Raw genomic sequence first — 15634 nt, 5'->3', positions numbered from 1 at the left:
TAGGGTGGCAGATTGTCAGAAAAGGTTTTCATTTTTGTTAATGTGCCCCTAGTGTTGTTTGTATAATAAATAATAAAATAATCATGATTTCTAGTTATAAGAGTCATCAAGAGAACACTGAGATAGCAAAATCTCTTGTCACAGACTGCAATTGTATCAGAAACCAGAAAGAGAATGGAAAGTGAGAGAAAGAGGCAGCTGCCCAAAAACACAGATTAGTTTTATTCTCCCATCCCTTTTGCTCCAGCCCTCCTCTTGTTACAGAACTTTAGAAAGCACATATGTCATAACTGCATTTTTCATAAATATACATCTATGTGTACACATATATGCATATATAAACACATATGTAACCACAGATATATATGTGTATAGATGCACACATATGTATAAATATGTATATATAGATATAGATGCACACATATGTGCTTATAAAACTAAGATAATGCTATATACACTGTTTTATAATCTTTTTCACTTAAAACTATGCCATGATTATTTCAAGATGAAATCAAATATTCATATATTAAGGCATTTTTTAATGGAAACATAACATTCTGTATACTGCAACTGTTTTATTAATATTCTGTTTTGGAACCTGGAGGAAGTCATAACTTTTCACTATAATAAGTAATACTGAAATGGATAACTGATTTGTCCCCTTGAAAGAAGTCCTTAGGCATAAGATTTCTGGGTTAAACCATATGGCTTTGATATATATCACAAAATTTTTCTCCTCGAAATGCAAATCAAAACCACAATGAGGTACCATCTCACACCAGTTAGAATGGCAATCATTAAAAAAATCAGGAAACAACAGGTGCTGGAGAGGATGTGGAGAAATAGGAACACTTTTACACTGTTGGTGGGACTATAAACTAGTTCAACCGTTGTGGAAAATAGTGTGGCGATTCCTCAAGGATCTAGAACTAGAAATACCATTTGACCCAGCCATCCCATTACTGGGGATATACCCAAAGGATTATAAGGCATGCTGCTATAGAGACACATGCACACGTATGTTTATTGCGACACTATTCACAATAGCAAAGACTTGGAATCAACCCAAATGTCCATCAGTGACAGACTGGATTAAGAAAATGTGGCACATATACACCATGGAATACTATGCAGCCATAAAAAAGGATGAGTTTGTGTCCTTTGTAGGGACATGGATGCAGCTGGAAACCATCATTCTCAGTAAACTATCACAAGAACAGAAAACCAAATACTGCATGTTCTCACTCATAGGTGGGAATTGAACAATGAGATCACTTGGACACAGGAAGGGGAACATCACACACCGGGTCCTATTGTGGGGAGGGGACAGGGGGGAGGGATACCATTAGGAGATATACCTAATGTAAATGACGAGTTAATGGGTGCAGCACACCAACATGGCACATGTATACATATGTAACAAACCTGCACGTTGTGCACATGTACCCTAGAACTTAAAGTATAATAATAAAAAAAATTTCTCTTCAAATATATGAATTTGTATATCCACCAGCAGTATATGGCAGTATTTTTAACTCATCACACACACTGAGTATTCACTTTTTTTCTTTTTTCTTTTTTTTTTTTAACTTCTTAGGTTAAAATTTTCTTTGAATTTTTTTTTTTTTTTTTAGATGGAGTCTCACTCTGTCACCCAGGCTGGAGTGTGGTGGTGCGATCTCAGCTCACTGCAACCTCTGTCTCCCAGGTTCAAACAATTCTCCTGTTTCAGCCTCCCAAGTAGCTGGGACTACAGGCACCTGCTACCATGCCTGGTTAATTTTCATATTTTTAGCACAGACAGGGTTTTCACCTTGTTGGTGAGGCTGGTCTCAAAGTCCTGATCTCAGATGATTCACCTGCCTCAGTCTCCCAAAGTGCTGGGATTACAGGCGTGAGCCACCGCGCCCGGCGTCTTTGAATTTTTTAAACTGAAGTTTAATTGCCTTTGAGTTTGATCATTCTCTACTTGTCATTTGTATTTCTTTTGTTAATTATCTGCTCACGCTCTAATTTCATAATGGAAATTTCATGGATTAACATACAACACCCACTATCACCTGCCTGAGTTTGGAATCAATTGCATTGAACAAGAATCAAGTATTCTGGGGTCAAAATATGAGCTTCATTAGGGACAAAGCTGTTTAGAGCATGTGGCTTAGCTGTGTAGGCAGGTGGGCTTGCTAAAACTTTGCCCATACAGGAGACAGATATTTATTCATTAAGTTCCCTCATAGCTGGGCCATTGCTGGCCACCCTGGACAGGGGCAGGGCCTTTGGACTCAGATGCCTGCCTGGCCCCGGAGAAGAGGAGAATGCATCCTCGCTGGTGTTAAGCATAACTCAAGAAAGAAACCCTAAGGAGCTGAGCCAAGCTCATTATTAAATATCCCACACATTTTCTCATGGACAACCACAAGTAAAGAATGGAAACAGTGGCCAGGAGTGTTTCCCTGGGGAAGTAGCTCCCCATGAAATCATGAGTGTTGAGAAAAACATGGTTTCCCAGTGATTAAAATAGTGGATTGGCACTCCACTTCCTTTGGATTGTCTTCCTGGGGTGCAGGGTGTATATATCTAAATACTACATGGTGCAAACAATCGTACAGCTGGGGCCCTGGATATGATTTGGGTTAGATACACTTGTCTGAAATGTGGAAGGTGGCAACGGAGTGGAGCCCATTTCTGCTGCTGCTTCTCTTTCTGTGGGCACCATTCTGGGCAGGTCTGATTTTTTTTTTTCCAGTGGCTTCTTGACCATATATGGGTGGCATAGGCCACAAGCCAGTATCTGTACAGACACTTCCCTGATTTAGTACATGCCTTCCTGGTCTTTCTGGCTTCGTATTTATGGCAGAGCAAGTGGCAGAGCCTGCAGGTGGAGCACCAGCTTCTGAATTCATCAGGAGGCTTTCAGGTCAAAAATGACGCAGTGGCTCCTGGGTGACCAAGTTCTCTGAGGTGGTCCTGAGAGCTCAACCAAGAGGCAGCTTCCTCAGCCTGTCTATTGATCCCGAAAGCCATTTAGTAAATAGCATTTGATTCATACCTGCTTAAAGAACCTAGACTGAATTCTGATCTCTGCAAAACTGAGTCCTAATTTTTGAACTCTCAACATCAGTTATTATCAATAATGATTTAAAATAAGCATAATACAAACAAATTTACAAGAAAAAAACAAACAACCCCATCAAAAAGTGGGCAAAGGATATGAACAGACATTTCTCAAAAGAAGACACTCATACAGCCAATAGACACATGAAAAAATGCTCATCATCACTGGCCATCAGAGAAATGCAAATCAAAACCACAATGAGACACCATCTCACACCAGTTAGAATGGCGATCATTAAAAAGTCAGGAAACAACAGGTGCTGGAGAGGATGTGGAGAAATAGGAACACTTTTACACTGTTGGTGGGATTGTAAACTAGTTCAACCATTATGGAAAACAGTATGGGGATTCCTCAAAGATCTAGAACTAGATGTACCATATGACCCAGCCATCCCGTTACTGGGTATATACCCAAAGGATTATAAATCATGCTGCTATAAAGACACATGCACACGTATGTTTATTGCGGCACTATTCACAATAGCAAAGACTTGGAATCAACCCAAATGTCCATCAGTGACAGACTGGATTAAGAAAATGTGGCACATATACACCATGGAATACTATGCAGCCATAAAAAAGGATGAGTTTGTGTCCTTTGTAGGGACATGGATGCAGCTGGAAACCATCATTCTTAGCAAACTATCACAAGAACAGAAAACCAAACACCGCATGTTCTCACTCATAGGTGGGAACTGACAATGAGATCACTGGGACTCGGGAAGGGGAACATCACACACTGCGGCCTATCATGGGGAGGGGGGAGGGGGGAGGGGGGAGGGGGGAGGGATTGCACTGGGAGTTATACCTGATGTAAATGACAAGTTGATGGGTGCTGACGAGTTGATGGGTGCAGCACACCAACATGGCACAAGTATACATATGTAACAAACCTGCACGTTATGCACATGTACCCTAGAACTTAAAGTATAATAATAAAAAAATAAATAAAAAATAATAAATAAATAAAATAAGCATAATAATATCAGGACCACTACAAAATTTTCACTATGTGCTAAATATAATGCAACATATATTATTTCATGCAATCCTCATGAGACTCCTATAAGATTTATAACTTTTGTTATTCCTATTACTAAGTCATAGATTACATCAGATGCTCAGGGTCTTCTAGGTAGAGAAGAGCAAAGACAGACGTAGATTTCAGATCTGTCCACACCTACAGTCTGGGTCTCGATCCACTACTATTTTTGCCCATTTTTCTATCATGGTGTTTGGACTTTTCTAGTGACACATAAACATGTCCAGATTTCTTTTAAAACAGATTTGGCTTGTTTGCAAATGTCTGGAAAGGCCTTTCCTCCCATCAAATGCATGCTATTGTTCAAGGCAAATCTCTGTCATTCTACACCAGCCAGGCCTCAACCCAAACAGACAACAGTCCCCTGAGTCCCTCACCGAATATTCTGGAAAGGAAGAAAAGAGGAAAAGAAATACAGAGTGATGGAAGAAAGGGTAGAAAGAATTTAGTAGAACTGCTGTGTTAGAAATTCTGTTACCAGTTTAGCACCATTTCTACTCCTTTTTAGTCTCTATTTCACAAGGGGCTGGAAGCCCGGGAGCTACATTTCCCAGAATTCTTTGTCACCAGAGCTGTGCTTTCGATTTTGCCAGTAAAGGCTGGAAAGGATGAGAGACAGAAGCCATATTATTGTTTCTCTTTGTCAACCAAATATATGCACAGATGTTAGCATATGAGAGATTTTACAGAAATCTCCTTTCTCCTACAGATCACCTGCTTTATTGCTGCAAGCAAATATAATCATTCGTGACACTTTCCTACAATTCCAAATTATCTGATAGCTGTGATTAAAACTGAGTGTCAGCAGCTTTTCCTGACCTTTGCTCCTCTAGTACTTTCAATCATTTCATATGTCACTAATTCTCTGTATTAACCTACTTTACATGTGAAATACCTAGAGACATCTCCATTTTCATGAAGGACAGATCAGTGTTATCTTCCCAGATTTGTCACCAGACTTACCACTGCACTGGGGATCAGGGTTTCAAGATACGAATTTGAGAGATGACACAAACATTCACTCCATGACACTTGTTTTCTGTGTTCCTAGCTCTGCCCTGGAGCTGGGCATTTCCTTTCTCTGGGCCTCAGTTTCCTCACATATTAGATGAGGGGGTTGGACTTAGCTGAATCTGAAGTCCCTTCCAGCTCTCACATGCTTTGAGTCTATAAAACACCACTCACACTAGAAAAGTATCTTCATGCCTCTCTCTCTCTGTCTCTCTCTCTCTCCTAACATCCCAAGGCCAAAGGGGTTTCATTTATCTGGCAATAGCAGGTTCCACACTGAGGAACAATTTTTACTGGTGAAATTGTATCGAGAAGCGTGAAAAAGAAGTGAACATCAGATACACTCAAAGGTGGCAGTTCATCCCGCTTCCATTTCCCCCAGAAATTGACTTAATGTCCAAAACCATTTCAGTTAATGCCTACATGTCTATTGCTTGCTCTCCAGTGACAGCAAATAACTATCCCTGGATTTGTTCTTAATTGAGTCCTGAAAGGTCTGCACAGGCTCAGGCAAAACATCAGAGTAACTGTGGAAAACTGCATTGCTAATAACTTACTTTCATTGCAGGAAGAATGCAGTATGAGAGAGGAAACAGAGCCCTGTGGCTTTCCTGGACTAGATTCAAGTCCTGCTATCTTAGTCACCTCAGGCTGCCATAACAAAATATCATAGACTGGTTGCTTTAAACAACAGATACTTATTTCTCACAGTGTTGGAGTCTTCAAAGTTCAAGATCAGGGTATAGGCAGCTTTGGTTCCTGGTGAGTGTCCACTTCCTGGCTTATAGGTGGTTGCCTTCTTGCTGTGTCCTCGACGTGGTGGAAGGAGAGGGAGCCCAGGTCTCCCTCTTCCTGTAAGAATACCAATCCCATCGTGAGGCCCCCACAATTGCGACCTCATCTAAATCTAGTTACCTCCCAAAGGCCTCACCTCTAAATACCACTGTTTTGGGGATTAGGGCTTCATATGAATTTGGGAGGTGATGCAAACACTGGGTCCATGGCACTTGCTTTCTCTCCTCCTAACTGTGCCTCAGTTTACATGTCACTTTTTCAAGGAGTCTTTCTTGAACATCTCCTTCATTCTAATCTCAAAACCCTTGTGCTTTTCCTTATGTTACGTCCTACAATGTAACTGTTTCCTGGGTGATAGTATTTACGTAGCTCCCTCAATAGGACGTAAGCTCCATGAAGGCAAGAGCATGTACATCTCATGAAGATTGTCACCCAGAACCTGACACAAAGCAGCACAATGGTGTTTATTAAATCTAAGATAAAGAGACAAAGAGTTAATAAACCTGGCGCTTTGAGTAATGTGGTTAACCTCTATGAGCCTCATTTTCCTTGATAACAGCTACCTCACACTGCTGTGATGAAGGTTACATGCAGAAATGTATATGGAAAGGATTCATTAGCAATTCGAAGGGCAGCCTGCGGTAGGGGAAGAGCTAGTTCTTTGAAGACAAGAAGACTTGGTTTTAATTCCTGCTACTCGCTGACAGTAGTGTGACCTCAGTAAGTGCATTTAATGTTTCTGAGGCACTGCTTATTTTTTCCATAAAATGGGAACATTCGTGCATAATTCACAGCATCATTTTCAGGATGCAATGCAATACCTAGGCCGGGCCCTGGTTCACAGAGGTGCTCTGTGAACATTTGCTCTTGCCGGTGGAGGCAAGCCACACAGGTGTGCAAGCATTAATCTCATCTCAGAAGGGAGCAAGCACCTGGCTTGCTATCAGACTCAGAAGATGCAGGCCGCTCCTCAGTTTCCCACATAAATGGAAACACCCGCCAGCATCCCAGCTGTCCCTATTTGCTGGCAACGTTGTGGCTTCCTTAGGAAAACAAAACCAAGGCAGGATTGTCGCGTTGCCGCCATTAATCTGCTTTGTCAGTCGGAGTACCGTGGTTCTCCCAGGACCAGCGCAGCGACTCATGTGTCAGCACTAGCAACGGGGCTAAACCTGGCAGTAATAAACGTGACAAGCTCTCACCCCTGCAGAGAGGGGTGTTTAAAAACAAAACTCCTACATATCTTCTTGAGGTGCAGGCGCTGCTGTTTCATCATTTGTGTGACAAAAAGAAAAGCTCTCTTGCAGAGGATGAAAGGAATGTGCCAAGACTTCAAGATTCCCTCATCTGACTGCTAAGATCCCCTCGGTCTTGAAATTGCCCGAGTCCAAGAGCTCCGTGCCAGGTCGTTTTAGGGACCCATTGCTTGCCCTTTCTCACTCCTGCTCTCTTTGTTTCCTCTCCCACCTGCTCCAGAAACTGTGGTCCTGCTACTGACCAAATGCTGAACTCACAGTAGTGCTTTTCTTTGCAACCCTCTATCACTGGTATTAACTTCAATTTGCAAGTCAAGATACAGGAGCCTAGAGATGTGAAGCAACATGCCAGGGTTCAGAGCCACTAGGTAGTGCAGCCAGGCTAGAACCAAGGACTGTCAGTTCCATGCTCTAGTAATCATTATGCTAAATTCCTGCCTATAGCGGTTGACCCAGTCATGTGCCCCATGCCTTAGGATCATTCACTGGATTTTCTGGCATTGTTCAAAGCATGGAACTGGAGTCATACTGCCTGGATTCACTTCCTGATTGTGCTACTTACAAGCTGGGCAAACTTAGTGAGCGTCTTAAACTCTCTAAGCTTCATTTTCCTCCACCTCAAAAACCCAACTTCACCAAGATAAAATGCAGATTAAACAAGAGAGTGCATATGAATGGCTCAACACAGTGCCTGCCATATAGTACTTATAGTACTATAGTAAGTGCCAGCTATTTTACTCAGCTTTATTTTACTTAAGTACTTAGTAAGTGCCAGCTATTTTATTATGTCATTGTATTATTGTGTCATCATTATTTAATCTTCTCCCTTTTCCAAATTCCAATGAATTAACCCATCCAAGCTTGTTTCCGCTCTCAGCTGTCATAATGCAGAGCTTAGTTTAGGAATGCCCCCATTCAAATGCGGTTTCTTTCTGGAATGGAAGAATTGCCCACTCACCCAGTCGTTGTAGAGGTTTGTCAGGCTCCCCTGGAGGCCACACAGTGGATTAGAACATTATGGAGTTTGCAGCTGGACAGAGCTGGTTTTGACTCTCACTTGCATTTAGCAGGGAGGGCCTTTAGCCTTTCTGAACCACAGTTACTCCACTGATAAAATTTACTCATTTAACAGATATTATTCTTATTGGGAACAACATTAAATGCAAAATGCCGAACAAGATAGAGATCCTTTCCTCAAGACATTCACGGTCTGACAGGAAATAATGCCTCCTTTGAATGCTGGCTAAGAGGATCAGAGAACACATCCACCTCACCCATAGCAGGTTCTCAAAGCAGAGTAGTTGCACTCTTTATTGTTTAAATCACTTACACCCACAGAGCCAGGGTCATCCTGGAATTAGCTCATTGTATCACTGTGGTTTTCCACCATGCCATCTCTGAACTCACCTCCATAATATCACGCATCACATTATATATTTAATTGTATGTATAGCAGTAACTAGTTTTTCAATGTTTGCCATATGTCAGAGGTTGTTCTAAACAACATGACATAAATTAATTCTCTATTCCTCTTTCTTTTTCTTTTTTTTTTTTTTTTTGTGGGGGAAATAAGCATTTGAAAGTTTATTGCCAAATAGCTTTGGTAGCTCAGGCTTTTTGAAGAAATTACCTTTTTTTTCTTTAAACACTTTTTATTATGGTAAAAACACATAATATTACATTTATCATCTTAACAATGTTTAATGTACAGTTCAATACTATTTAAGTATATTCTCATTGTACAACAGATCTCTGGCACTTTTCATCTTGCAAAACTGAAACTCTATATTTATTAAACACTAATTTCTATTCCTCCCTCTCAGTCCTAGACAACCACCTCTCTACTTCTGTTGCTATGATTTTGACTACTTTGGGTAATTAATATGAGTCGGATCCTATGGTATCTGTCCTTTTGTGACTAGTTTATTTCACTTTGCATAATGTCCTTAAGGTTCATCTGTGTTGTAGCATGTGGCAGGATTGCCTTCTTTTCAAAGCCTGCATCATATTCCATTATAGGTATAAACCACATTTTCTTTTTTTAACCTTTTTATTTGTATAAATTTAGGGGATACAAGTGCAGTTTTGTTACCTGGATATAATCATGGTGGTAAAATGTAGGCTTTTAGTGTAACCATCACCTGGATATTGTACATTGTACCCATTAAGTAATTGCTCATTCCTCACCCTCCTTCTACCGACCTACCCTTTTGAGTCTTCAGTATCTGTCAGTCCACACTCTATTTCTATGTGTGCACACTATTTAGCTGCCACTTATAAGTGGGAATATGAGGTATTTGGCTTTCTGTTTCTGAGTTATTTCGCATAAGATAATGGCCTCAGTTCCATCCAAGTTGCTGCAAAAGACATAATTTCATTCTTTCCATGGCTGAGTAGTATTCCATTGTGTGTGTAGCATATTTTATTTATCTAATCATCTCTTGATGGACATAGATTGATTCCATATCTTTACTATTGTGAATAGTGTTGCTATAAATGCACAAGTGCAGGTATCTTTTTGCTATAATGATTTCTTTCCCTTTGGAAAGATACCCAGTAGTGAGATTGCTGGATTGAATGGGAGTTCTGTTTTTGTTTTTTTTGAGAAATCCCCATATTGTTTTCCATAGAGGTTGTGCCATAGAGGTAGACTAACTTACCTTCCCACCAATCATGTATCCTTGCCAATATCTGTTATTTTTTTGACTTTTTAATAACAGCCATCCTGACTGCTATAAGATGATATTTTCCCATCGTGATTTTAATTTGCATTTATCTGATGATTAGTGATGTCAACCATTTTTTTATATGCTTGTTCACCATTTGTATGTCTTCTTTTGAAAAAATTCTGTTCATGTTCTTTGCCCACTTTTGATGGGGTTATTTGCACTGTGTTGAGCTCTCTGAATTTCTTGTAGATGCTAGATGTAAGTTCCTTGTCAGATGCATAGTTTCAAGTCTTTTCACCTATCCTGCAGGTTGTCCATTTGCTATGCAGAAGTTTTTTAGTTTAGTTGAGTCCCATTTGCCTATTTTTGTTTTGTTGCATTTGCCTTGGAGGTCTTAGTCATGAATTATTTGCCTAGGCCAATGTATCCAGAAGAATTTTCCCTAGGGTTCCTTCCACTATTTTTTTAGTTTCAGGTCATACAAATGTATGGATTAAGTCTCTAATCCAACTTGAGTTAATTTTTGTATATGGCGAGAGTTGGGATCCAGTTTTATTCTCCTGCATATGGCAATCCAATTTTCTCAGCACCATTTATTGAATGGGGTATCCTTTTGCCAGTGTATGTTTTTGTCAAATTTGTCAAAGATCAGTTGGCTGCAGGTATGTAGCTGTATTTCTGGTTTCTCTATTCTGTTCCATTGATCTATCTATCTATTTTTATACAAGTACCCTGCTATTTTGATTACTATAGCCTTGTGGTATAATTTGAAGTCAGGTGATGGGATGCTTAGAGCTTTGGTCTCTTTGTTTAGGGTTGCTTTGGATATTCAGGCTCTTTTTTTGTTCCATCCAAGGTTTTGGATTCTATTTTGTAATTCTGTGATAAATGATATTAGAATTTTGATAGAAATTGTATTGAATGTGTAGATTCCTTTAGGCAGTATGGTCATTTTAATGATATTGATTCTTCCAATGTATTAATATGGGATGCTTTTCCATTTGTTTGTGTTATCTATTATTTCTTTCAACATATATCACATTTTCTTTATCCATTTATCCATCAGTGAACATTTGGATTGTTTTCATATCTTGGCTATTAAACTCACTTATTCTTTTTGATCATTTTACAAATGAGTAAATTGAGGCATTAAGGGAGAAATCACTTGTCCAAAGTTACACACAAGTAGCAGAAACAGGCATTCTTGCCTCAGAGCCTATGATTTTTAACTGTTATGCTATAACGTATCAAAAATACAAAAAAAAAAAAAGCTATTGAGGGTGTTCTATTCAGAAGAGGCACTGCTTTAAGTGCTTTACTTCTATTGATTCACTCATTTTCCATCACTAAGACTGAGGCCAACATATACCCTCCTTATCTAGCACAGTGCTCTGTGTATAGTGTTCAATACACATGTATGGGATGCATGAATGAATAAATCGATAAATATTTCACTAGAGCATGACCAAAGTATGAGAGCAGCCAGGAAAGGAGGAATAATTTTGCCTACAGAGGTCAGGTAAAACTTTAAAGGGGCATATTATATGCAACGGACTTTGAAGGGTGAATAAGAGCTCACTGACCACAGATGAGAGGATGGAACTTCCAGACAGAAGGAATAAAATGAGCAAAGTTATCTGCCAAGAACATTATGAGTCAATCTGCCTGCTGCACTCAATTTTTCCTTCTAGCTTGTGGTCTCATCTTCATATCCCCTAGAAGGGGAAACTATATGACTGCGTAAATCTGGCCGTATGAGCAAAAGTGCCTGAAATCCATAGACCCATGCCTAACCCAATGGGCCGAGTGCAATCAATTGATATCCTCTTGAAAATTTTGACTAAAAGACTCTGAAATTGAATCAGAAGGTGGTAAATGCAAAAACTAACAGGTAACATACACTTGGCACTGGGCAGTTAGCCAATGGCATACTAATGAGTTAGAGAGAAAGATGCACAAAAAGAGAAGAGGGAGAAAGTCAGGGTTGGCAGAATGCAGAGATACAAAAATGTGGAAACCTGTGATCCTGGAGAGATGCAGAAATATCTGTGTCTACCTTTTCAGTTCCCAAGACCATGTGGCCAAATGTATGTTGCTTTCTGCCTTTGATATTCATGAGCTTGCTATCCTCCTAATATCTCCCCACCCTTGACTTAGGATAGCTTTAAAGATTTTTGGTTGCCAAGAACATGCCAAGAACACCAACCAGAATCACAGGGAATGGAGCACAAAAATCACATAAATACTGTGGTCTTGGAATCACCACAGTCATTTGGTTTGGCTAAAGTGATGGATAGGTTCAGTAGTACTCAGTTTAACAAACATTCATTGCATGGCCACTATGTATCAGATACTTAATTAGTTACTATGCCAGCAATAAGTCAATCAGAGAATCTGGATGTTCTGTTGTGAAGAAGCATAAATTTATTGCATTCTCCGATTTGTACTTCTTGCTCCAATAGCAACACCTTGGAACTCATTGCTTCAGCACTGCCTGTCCCAATCTGTGTGGAATCCCTCAACCTCAGGTGTCCACCCAGACTTGCTGACTCAGGCAGTGTCCCATGGAAAACTCTATTTATCTACACAACTTCTGTGTGTTGATGGAATTATTAAACTATATGAAGTTCAGAGCTAGAACCAACCTTAGGGACACTCATTCATCTTCCTCATGTGCAGATAAGGAAGTTGAAGTCAAGTCAGGTAGAGTTACCTTCCCAAGGTCTACTGTTTATGAGTGCCCACCTGCATAATGGACCTGGGTCTTAAATGGAGTCGATTTTTAATGGTAGAAACTTCACAAGAATAGGTAACTTCTGAAAGCTTCTGAACATATGTCACAAAATAAAGAATTTACATTGTTCTTGCTAGTCATGGAAATTGCAACTCTCTGCTCTCGTGACGACACGATGTTAGATTCATTGTTCCATGATCCTCTAAGCTCATCTCAGAAATAAGTCATGAGTTTTGATTGCCCTCTACTTTGGAAGGTAACAGGTTGAATGTCAAATCCCAGGATTTTCTAGTCCAACAAACCTTGAAACTGGTCATTTTTTTATGCACAATAAGGTTTCCCTCCTCAGCATCCCTAACAGGTACACATCCAGCCTCTGCTTGGATGCCTTTAAAAATGCAGAGTTTACTACTTCTTGAGACACTTTATACACCCATTACAACGTTCAGATGATTAGAAATCACTTCCTGGCATAGAGCTGTGATTTGTCTCCCTGAAAAATCACAGGGCAGGCCTGCTTCCTCCTCCAGGTTGGTAATATTGGTAATATTCCTTGAACTCTCTGAAGACCTCCGACTCTTACCCTTATATTTCCTCAGGCCACATTCCACTCATTGATCAGTTCCTCTGCAGGAACATACCTACTAGTTTCAGCCCCCTTATCAACTCAGCTTATTCTCTCCAGGAAAATAAAACAGACATTGGAGAATTAGCTTTGGATTGCTAATTAGTGTGCCTAGAGTTGTAGAAAGAGCACAGTTTATCATTTTTTTATTCTCAAGGTAAATTAGTAACATTTACTCCCCTAGATTTGCATCCTTTACCCAGATCTTCTTAATTAGTTACATGTGCAATCCTAGTTGTTAATGAAACCTACCTTAACCTGGGCCTTGCCCAGGAGGTGAGGATGGCCTAGGAGGGATTTTCCAGAGAGTTTGGATATTAGAAAACAAGGTAGGGTTTTCTACATGGTCATTGTTCTGAAATGGAGAGAAGAGGGTGATAAGAATGGCTGAGGTCATGAGCCTAGAGGTTAGGGATGTGCCGTGACTCAAAATAATGGGAAGAGAATGACTTGGTAGATGGAAGAGCAGGACTGGTCACCACGGTGGTCATGAAAGCAGACCAGGGATTGTGGTGGTCATCATTGTTTGTGCCCATCTAGCATCACTTCCATTTTTATCTGGCAACTTCCTCTGGGGTCCCCCCACATAAGTGACCAGGTAGGTGATCCAAGCTGACCAGGCAGAAATGGGCTCCAACAGCCAAATGAGGCAAGAGACTTTACTGAGATTTCATTAGGACCATTGAAAAAAATTACAAATAAGTACTCCACAGGAATAATGGGCTAAATACTTATTTGTAAGTATTAAGTATTTGCAAGTAATAAGTATTTCTCAGGAATAATGGGCTAAAATGACCACATAGTCTAAAACCAATTGTCGGTGGTTCGTTTTTCCTGCCATGCTAAAAAAAAATCACCTGAAGAATGAAGCCAACCCATGGAGAAAACATAAGCTAAGATATGATAGGAGAGACAAATACATGAGATTTCATTTGAGCCCCTAGATCCAACTATTTCTGAATCCCCAATCCCTAGACATTCCACGTATAGACAACTATAAATTTTTATTTTATCCAAGCCCTGATGCAACCATGAATCCTGACTTATCCATGAATTGATAGAAAGATCAGACTTTGAAATTTCCAGGACCTATGCCCACAAACAACTGATACATAATTAGTGTAGAATTTGGTGCACGATGTCAAGGTCAAGATGGTTCCTTGAAGGTACTATACTGGAATTTAAAAGTTTGAACTTTGCAATTACCCAGTGAGACTCGTTGAACAGTCTGTCAGAAATAAATATTTTAAGCCAAAGATGGGAAACTCAGCCAAGCTTCAGGTGCTCCTAAAAAGGTGAGCAGTATCTTACCTCAGTTATTCAGATCCCAAGTTGGTATGACAGCCGTATTTTTGGGGTTGATAGACAGAAACAAAGTATTCTACAAAAATGGCAACCTTGACAGTGTTCTACCAAGGCCTGGAGCATCATCACAGCCCCTCCCTGTGGAAATCTGCTTCCTTATGTAACGAACATTCATTTGTGCCTTCTGTGTTCCAGGCAGCGTGCTTGGCATTGGGAAATGCAACCACGAGCAACCCCAGCACAGTGGCTACTCTAAGAGAAATCTCAATCTAGTAGGAGAGGTAATTTAATAAGCTCTTACAATGTAACTATCAGAACAGGAAGATCACAGAATGACAAGGGATCACAGAGCAAAGATTAGTTTTCTAATACTATGAATCAAATTAACACAAGTTTAGTGGCTTAAACCACTTTATCTACACAACTTCTGTGTGTTGATGGAATTATTAAATTATATGAAGTTCAGAGCTAGAACCAACCTTAGGGACACTCATTCATCTTCCTCATGTGCAGATAAGGAAGTTGAAGTCAAGTCAGGTAGAGTTACCTTCCCAAGGTCTACCGTTTATAAGTGCCCAGCTGCAAAATGGACCTGGGTCTTAAATGGAGTGGATTTTTAATGGTAGAAATTTCACAAGAACAGGTAACTTCTGAAAGCTTCTGAACATATGTCACAAAATAAAGCATTTACATTGTTCTTGCTAGTCATGGAAATTGCAACTCTTTGCTCTCATGAGGACATGATGTTAGATTCATTGGGTTTGCATCCTTTACCCAGATCTTCTTAATTAGTTACCAGTGGTCCTCAACCTTGTGGACACCAGGGACTGGTTTCATGGAAGACAATTTTAAAACAGGCAGGGGAGGGGGATGGTTTCAGGATGTAATCGTTCCACCTCAGATCATCAGGTATTTGATTTTCCTAAGGAGCACACAACCTAGAACCTTGACATGTTCAGTTCACAATAGGATTTGTGCTCCTCTGAGAGCAGTCACTGATCTGACAGGAGGTGGAGCTCAGGCAGTAATACTTGCTTGCCTGTCAATCACCTCCTGCTGTGCTTCTCAGTTCCTAACAGGCCA

The 15634-nt window shown here is 40.1% G+C and overlaps 1 long non-coding RNA gene across 2 annotated transcripts in view; it reads right to left on the bottom strand.

The window, feature by feature from the left end:
• LOC105492813 (uncharacterized) overlaps positions 1-15634 on the bottom strand; it is a 597887-nt gene that overhangs the window by 466925 nt on the left and 115328 nt on the right. The gene's annotated exons all lie outside the window — the stretch shown is intronic.

The sequence above is a fragment of the Macaca nemestrina genome, chromosome 8, assembly GCF_043159975.1.
Source record: "Macaca nemestrina isolate mMacNem1 chromosome 8, mMacNem.hap1, whole genome shotgun sequence".
Taxonomy (NCBI): domain Eukaryota; kingdom Metazoa; phylum Chordata; class Mammalia; order Primates; family Cercopithecidae; genus Macaca; species Macaca nemestrina.
Note: the sequence above shows the minus strand (reverse complement) of the source record. Positions and strands in the feature narration are given on the sequence as shown.